Source organism: Schistocerca cancellata, chromosome 9 (genome assembly GCF_023864275.1).
Source record: "Schistocerca cancellata isolate TAMUIC-IGC-003103 chromosome 9, iqSchCanc2.1, whole genome shotgun sequence".
Classification (NCBI taxonomy): Eukaryota; Metazoa; Arthropoda; class Insecta; order Orthoptera; family Acrididae; genus Schistocerca; species Schistocerca cancellata.
The window spans coordinates 283921028-283929986 of NC_064634.1; the positions used below are offsets into that span (position 1 = coordinate 283921028).

Below are 8959 nucleotides of genomic sequence, written 5' to 3' on the forward strand. Positions count from 1 at the left end.
TAATTGTTGTAGCTGAAAAAGCTGGTAGTTCTGGTGCACCAAAAACATAATTGTCATGGAAACAAAACACAATATTGTTATATTAATGTAGAATGAAAATACTATCACACTTAAGGAACAGGCAATAGGAATGGACAAAACGGTGAGCTCAGCCAAGGAGTGGTACTGTCATGTCTCGGAAAATAATAGTGTGACAAATCAAAAGTGTGCATAAATAGAACAATATATGTATAGAAAGTGGCAACATAATTAGTGTCACAAAGCACAAAGGCAAAAACATTGTTTAAGAAATCCATAATTAGTCTCACATAAACAAAAAATAAAAAGCATTCAGAGAAAGTCTGGAAATAACTGTAACAAAAAGTAATATGTCAACTTCAGATAATAAAGCAAAAATAGCATGCCAACACAAAATAAAACTTTTAACTGCAAGCATAGACCATAACATTATCTTAATCCTGAAATAGGTAACACTTCCAGAAAATAAAAGTGTAGCACAAGTGATAAACAATGAAATAGTAACAGATGATTATATCTTTACTTTAAAAACACTTGAAAAGAGAAAAAGGCAACACAGAAGGTAGCACAGAGACATCATAAAAGGTAAGAGGTATGATACTTGTGGTGCTGTAGCTATAAGAAAAAAATGATTGAAGAGTGCTTGTAGTATGTCATGAAGTAAGTCCGTAAGTCCTGAGTGGATCCTCAACAATGAGTCCAAAAACAATCCCAATTGGACTCTAATAATCCCAAGTCATCATATTATTTCATTAATGGCATCTGAAAAATAGTTGAAAATTAATGAACAATATATAATCAGAGACAAAATGTTAAGTTTCCCGAGAAAAGTATTTGCTTATTATAAAAAGGAATGGGTCGGTAACTAAAGTTACTTGGTACATTGTTAAATAGTTGATACTTCTTCTTAAAAGCTGCAGAGAAAATTAATTGTTGAATAGTATTAAAGTTAATTATGAAACTCGTCAGAAAATCACCATCAACAGTTCTGAAAATGTAGAACATCACTCTCACTTCATGTTGCTATGGTCGTAACTTCAGCACACAGTATTTGCTAATCATCAGTTGTAGTATCCAAGATTCCGAAGTCTCAAAAAAGGAACTTAAATCTAACACTATCTCATTCTGCTCATAAGTTTCAAATATCATCTTAAATACTCGTATGAACACACCCTTTCTTCAAATATCTTAAAAGCATCAAAATCATTATTCTCATCTCCTTATACACATTGTCAGTATTCATATTACATCCTTTAGCACGAAAGCCCTAAGTAAACTCCAGGAAAATTGGTACCACTAGCTTAACATCAACATACAAAGTGGCCTTGGTTCCTACAAAATCTTGTTACAGTTGGTGTCATTATATCATATAAACATAGTTCAATGTAGTCACCGCAGAGTAGTGGAGGTGATCACCCAACAAAATAAATAGGACCAAAGATATCATGTAGAAATTATCAACATCAATTTGATAACCGAAATTTTCAACTGTAATGTCAACTTCAAATGCCAGTATGAAAAGAGTTTCACAGAAAACAATAATGGAATTCTTCAGGATTGTACTGAAATGATCCCAGGTTATTGCAATAAGTAAGAAACATATAATGCTCCAGAAAGAAAGCAGGTAACACTACTAAGCTGTCTCCAGAAATAGATGTCTCTGAACTCATGTCTTTATCTAATGCCAGAACAGAACACAGGTGGTGTTATTTGGAGCTTTTCCACGGGGAAAATATTCTGAACGTTTGCACGCTGGAAAAGAAATGCACGCGACCCAGGCCTAACGACGTGAAAAGGGTCTGTCCCGCCAGCATTGCGTGTTGTTTCCATTGTGGCCTACCGCCAGCTGCGACAGGAATTTGTGCCACCCAGGCCCTTAGGAGGGTTCCAGGCTACTGCCGCAGAGGCGCGACACATCCGCAAACTATGCCCGGGACAGGGAGAAATAATATAAATAAAATATCTGGACATACGTAGCTGGGATTTACTGTAATAAACCGAAGTAGTGAACCCTAAATGTTAGCAACGAAAACGGTACTGTCTATTCAATGAAATGTTTGAAACTTGTGATATGATGTACACCATGTGATTTTTTTGTACTTCTATTAAGAATGTAGCATATAAAAAATGTGTATCGACTTGAAACTGCAGATAACATTGCTGTTTAATCTCTATACTTTTCCCAGGAACAGCACCACTGACCTTAGTATGCGAAAGCGGAACTGCTGGAATGGTAGAAACAGTGGCGCATTTTTGGAAAGCGGCTTCACTAATAACAGAGATGGGAGAACCCGAATCAAGGACTGCAGAGAATTTGTGTGTAGCTATCGAAATATTAATAAGGGGATGATGAACAATTGGTTGAAGTTCGATTTTTTTCCAGCAGAAGGTCTTCTCGTATATCGTCACAACGGATAAAAAAAGCACTCCGTCTTTAGGCCACAAGTGGCCCACCGGGACAATCCGACCGCCGTGTCATCCTCAACCGAGGATGCGGATAGGAGGGGCGTGTGGTCAGCACACCGCTCTCCTGGTCGTTATGATGGTTTTTTTTGACCGGAGCCGCTACTATTCGGTCGAGTAGCTCCTCAATTGGCATCACGAGGCTGAGTGCACCCCGAAAAATGGCAACAACGCATGGCAGCCGGATGGTCACCCATCCAAGTGCGGGCCACACCCGACAGTGCTTAACTTCGGTGATCTGACGGGAACCGGTGTATCCACTGCGGCAAGGCCGTTGCCCACAACGGATAATATGTGATGTAAAACTTTCAGAAGAATCGTGGCACCGCTCGCACCGCAGCGAGCACGCGGTGGGCAGAGCAGTTAGTTGCTATTGTTGGTGTTCTGTCTCACGCTGATGATCTCCATTGTTTCGTGGATTTGGTGGACGAACTTCTACTAACCGTACTGTTCTACCTGATGAATTATTGAAATCATGTCTGGGTTGGAACCGGGAATCAGGTTGATGAAATGGTACTTGTCTGTCATTGCCGTAATTCTGTTGACTTTCATTGGTTTGTCTCTGGTTATGACTTGGATATTTATTATTACGATTTGAAAAATTCTGTTGACTGTACTGATGAGTGGGTGGGCGATGAAAGGTTTGTCGTCGTTGGTAGTAATCAATGTTTCTGTACGGCTGATGGCGGTTCTGGTGCCACATTTGGTTTCTTTGTACAAAAGAAGTGTTGGAATTATTCGGCTGATTCTCCCAGTTTCTCTAGTTGTTACTGTACCGCCGATTATTTTGTGAGTTATTTCCATATTGACCATTGCGGAACGACATTGATGGAAGGGGATGATAATTTTGATTCCTGGATGGGTAGGCATTCAAAACATTCTGCAAAAACTGGGGTTGTGGAAGAAAGTGTCCTGCATTTCCATATTGAGGTCTATTATTCGAAAACTGCCTGCGTTATTACGGAAACGGTTGTCTCTATTCTTTTGTGATTCTAGGAAAGAGTGTTGACTAGATCGTGGATTGTGTGTTTCATCCACCTCAAGAAGCTGTAAAACACACGAAAAGTGTTCAAGTTTTCTGTGCGATTCCCTGTCAGCAGCGGAACTCTCAATGATCTAGGTAATTTTGAAATACAAAGCTGAATGAGACTGGAAGGGGTGTAAGGTTCAGTTAAATGTTGATTCTGTTGAATCATGTGGTCTGAATATTGTGTCAAAGTGCCAAATTGTGAACTATAAAAAGGTGGCATGTTTAGCAACTGACCATTCACAGCACGCTGTGAAGTGGGATTCCAGTCAGCATCAAGAAATAGTATTTGGAATGACTGGAAAGACAAACATTGCCGTGCAATGTATCTCACTCGCATTTCAGGTTCGCCCTCCAAGAAACTGCAGACAAGTTCTAATTGATGAGTCACTGGCCAATTTCGAGGAAAAGCGAATGTAAATTGCTGAATCCAATCAAGAGGATGTAAATCATTCGGGTTATTCCGGAAGGTCTTAAATTTCTTGATTGACAGGAAGTGTTTGTAATCTACATTGCCTGGCGTCGAAAGAAGGAGCATCATGGGGCAAAGGAAAATTGCCTGGGAAGGTACTACTTTGTGCAGGGTAATCTCGTGCAAATGGAGCCTGTGAAGATAAGAAGGGGGGATGTTGTTGCTGGTATGCAAACGGATTTTCCGGCTGTTCTGGGACAAAATTACGAGGCGCACTGTCCTCCTGTGTTTGTTGCTGAATATCGGAAAGTTTACTATAAATTGAGTTGAGTTCTCGTTTTTGTTCTTCATTAATAGTAATTTGTTTACTCTTAAATTTAGCCAGAGCTTGGTATTCAGTTGTCTCTGAAAAGGGAACTTGGGTTGTCTGATCTAATTCATTTTCTGCATGAGTTTCCAAAGCGGCTATTCGTTCCGTTATGTTTTCTAATTGTGAGTGGAATTGCTCACCCTGTTCACTGACATTTGTTTTAAATTGAGTGACGTCAGATGTCAGGGATTCAGTACATGATTGTAAGGCCTGTATGTGCTCAGAATGAGCAGCAGAAGTTTGTTGCAAACTTTTCCACAGACTCAGGTGGAAGTACTGCATTGATTCTGTCCCTAAGGTCAGTAACGTCGCGCTTGTGGGTGTCAATGATATCCTGTAATTTATTGTCAGTTACTTCTTTAAATGTGTCGGTAATTTGGGTTAATTTCTGAATGCTACCGGTGAGGTATTCGTCACATTTTGCGTTCTGTTCATCACGCTTAGCATTCTCTGCACGGTATTGAGCAAATTTTTCATCACGTTTAACAGTGTCTGAACGGTATTGCGCAAATTGTTCATCACGCTTTGTGTAACGTTCACTCAGTACTCGAAGAAAACAATCTGATTTATCTTCAGCTAGAGCTGGGCGTGTCACCTCGGCATTTGGGTGTTGCAACTCATATTGCTGGGGACGGTTGCTAAAAACAGTTTGAGAATTCTCAGATGAAACAATTTCTCTGTCTGTGGAAGAATATTGCAAGAGAAATTGGTTGTCGGAATCAACCACATGGCTTTGTGAAGGTTGCATTAACTTGAAAGAGTCATAAGAAACTGTTTCTAATTGGTTTACTGCATTCTGAGAACCCAAAGGCAGAAGAGGAACCGATGCGGAATTTTGTGACTCTGTGGCGTCATTACTTACGGCAGCATTGTTGTCAAATTCCTGATCACCTTGTGAAGTAGGAAGGTTAGCTGACAAAACTAGGGCATTATCTGGTTGTTGTTGTTTACGCGATTTTGAGCACTGCGTAATTGTACTTTATCACCCTGTCGATTTGTTTTAGACATCTTGAGGGAGATAATATGGCGGACAAAATCTCAAAAAAATGGTAATTCACAAGATGATATTTTGTACACAAAAGATAAAATATTTATAATAGACACATAAATCAGTATAAGCAGAAGCAGAGCTAAAAAATAAATATTCACAAGTGAAGCAGTAAACGCAATATTACGCAACTAGGAATGCAGCGCACAAAACGCAATATTACGCAACTAGCATTGCACCGCACAGCTGAAACAGTGGCGGCGAAAATAATGCTCGAAAACAAAGTCCACAGTTACAGAAAATATATCCAAGAACGCCACCACAGAGGATGTCGCCAAGTGAAAGTATATAACCAAAATAATTAACTTTTTTATTTGTATCGTTGATAAGATCGTTCTAAATTAATTATTCAGCAAACCTGCATCTGACTGCGTCTGTGGACTTGTTTCTTGCACTCCTCCAATTTGCCAGAAATGCAACATGTATTTGACTTAGTTAAACCAAAATCGATTTCAAACCATGAACTGCACATATATATTGCATAGAAGCCTCATTTTCTTTACGTTCTTTCATTGGTAGGTAACTTTACTTTACTACTCATTTTCATATTCAATACAAGCAAAGGATGTGGATTATGATTCAGGCTGTTAGATTTAAACACAATGTTGATCTCAATACATATATTGTTAAAATTTTAAGTCATATCAAAACCTACAATTTCGAACAATTTTGTAGCACAAATCACTCTTGCAAAAAATTTTACAAAACGCTTACTGTGTCGAACCTTGGACATACAAATCCTAACTCTGAACATTATCTAACAAAAAACCAATTTGAAATCATTATATATCTTCTCTCATTTATGTGCTAAAGTTTACTTAGGATCAAATGCTCAGCAAGCGCGACTCCTACCTAAAAGCTCTCTGAACACGTCAGCTTCCTCCAGGCACCTACCTGCGACTCTCCTGTTTTTTACTGCGTGCACCCGGCCCTCTTAACAATCAAAAAAGATCTTCCTATTCTAAGATATTATATTCGTTCCACCTTGCGGTTGGCAACTACCGACTTTATTTTCTAGAGGTACCCTGATCAGACCTTAGCACATACCTTTCAAAATATATTAAATGAGTTAACTTCCATTAAGCACAGAACAATAATACGACCGTGAGCTTAAGGCCCATGGTGCGTGGCCCGGCCAAGTCACAAACGCAAAGTTCTTACTGAAATTTTACTAAATTATGAAAATAAACTCCCTTATGGCGGTTTAGTGGTAATCCCTCACCTCATTCCAGCATCTAGACCTTATTAATGAGCAAATTTGAAACATTCTAATACGTTTGTTAACAGTACCAAAATCGAGAGCTACGTCTCCACAGCTGTCCAGTTCCGCTACCCAGGAACAAGAGAAACTGCGGACACATCGCCTAACCGTTGTTCGTTCAAAAGGTGGTGGAGGGAATGGTTCGCCAACCTAACAGAGCCCATACTCGTGTCTTCGCGACCTCTCTGACCTGACTTGCACACTATCTTTGCCAAACTTGTTCGCGTTTAGTGGTTGGCACTATCCTACCACAGAACCACTCTGCTCATTCAGTTCTACGACCTCTGACTATAGCTTTCGGCTACTTCACACAGTTTCTCATTCATACTGTCCAGGTTGCACAAGGATGCAGGGAAACGTGGCACACACGAAATCGAAAATCAATGAATAAATAAATAAACACGGCTTGATCCATTCCGTCCTGCTTCTTACCCACAGATTTATTCTTGCAGAGTAAAAACACTCTCTCTATAATTCTCCGGTATCGGAATTTATTATAAAAAATATGGAACTGGACAAGAAGTTCCGTTTCAACCTTTTCAGTTTTCGTGGTGGATCCGACCTTGGAAGTACACTCTTAAAAAGGCAAACGAAGAGCGCAAAATTTGTAGACACGTTTATCGACTCTGCGTTGCAATTTAGTGTTGTGATATCGCTAGTAATTGAACACTTCATGGAATATGCTTTTTATTGTTTTCATTATCTTGAGGGGCGATGATTTAAATCTTTTTAGTACATTTAAGTGATCATGAGTTTCCACAGTAGCCGTAATGTCACGTCTTTCTCGAAGCACTGCCAATTTCGATCAGAAAGCAGATTCTTAGGCGTTGTCAACGATGACTGAGGACAGTTTGCTGTCTGCCCAGAAAAAGTAGTGTATCAGTAAGGAAATGGCGTACAGCTATTGTGTAAAAATATGATTTTGGGAAAATATTGTTTTATTGTGTTCAGTGTTTTCACACAACTTCTTTAAATTGCAGGGCGCTCATAATAACCATGCCATACTACCACGCAAATGACCCAGATCATGAACAATAATTATGTAATATAAAAGAAGTGTGGGAACGTGGTGTAAATGTCAGTTGCGAAGGAGCAGTGTATACTTGTCTTCATTATATCACACATTGCAACACGATTTTCGAAATACCGTATCCGTAGCCTCTATTGACGGAATTATGCATCGAAATGAAAAGTTCACTGAAATAAAATCTGAAAACATCAAATTTCTAATTAAAGACTTCAGTTAAAAGTAAAAATGGAAAACATAAATGATGAGTTAGAAGGATGGATGAAGAATATAAAAGTTTCCCGAGTGTATAGCAGGGTCATATTAACTGGATAAAACAGACATTTGTTGCCTTTCTCTGGGTCTTATAGTAGTTGACAGCTGAAGTTCATTTGTATCGTAGAAAAGTACTCCGTGTCATGTTATTTTCGGTGCAGTCGCTTAGCAGCAACATGGAGGGACCATCCATCAGCGCTGTCAACTATGCCGTTAACGACAGTTTCTTAACGGTTGGGTTACTCCACACAAACTTGCGTAAGTTGCGTGCTCTTCATACACGCGAACTTTGTCATCTCCACTGAACCTCAGCGTGCGTGACAGTAAGAGTTCATAAGCTGTCGGACGCTGATACAGGTGTCGTTACAACGAGTACGCGCCGCGGTATGATAGTGCCCTTAAATCGCGTTTTTACTCGTATAATCTTCTTATAATTAGCAGATGTAACTCATTATAGTGACGTTAAGTAACCACTAATTACAACACTTCTCAGGGAAAACTTCCTGTCCATTACATTAATGGTGACAGTCCCATCCCTAACAGTGACTAAACTCATGTGATTAGCGTCAAAGAGAAATTAACAACGATACCTGAACGTACCACTGCGTTTAATCCACTTGCACAGAAGGAAATTAACCCTCAGATGGTAGCAATTAAGTCTTTTTAAGGTATGGATAGCTCTAAAAAAATTTGTCTCTGTAGCCGTCACTTATCGTGTGTAATCATGTTACAGGTCTCGCAATTAAACTGCAATTTCATTCCCAGTTGCCTTAGGATGATATTTGTTATTCTAAGCAAAGAGTATTAATTTCTTCCATACCGCCCACATATTCAGAACACTCAAAAGAACAATGTTTGATACCTCCTGCTGTCTACTTAACAGCCAACTTCACGGTGCTGTAGCTCATAATCAGTGTCCTCGTAAAAGGAACACCGCACCGACTTTTCAGTGGGCTGTACAAGAGCACATGAACCAGTCCGATACTTGAATGGCATTATATACTCGTAATATCTGCGCTGCATTCACATATTTGTGGCTTGATTTGGTTCTGCTCGCTGACAGACTACATACGAAACA

At 39.4% G+C, this 8959-nt stretch overlaps 1 pseudogene; it reads right to left on the reverse strand.

The window, feature by feature from the left end:
- Positions 1 to 2643: 2643 nt before the first annotated feature.
- Positions 2644 to 2760, reverse strand: LOC126102362 (5S ribosomal RNA; annotated as a pseudogene).
- Between the last annotated feature and the right edge of the window lie 6199 nt (positions 2761 to 8959).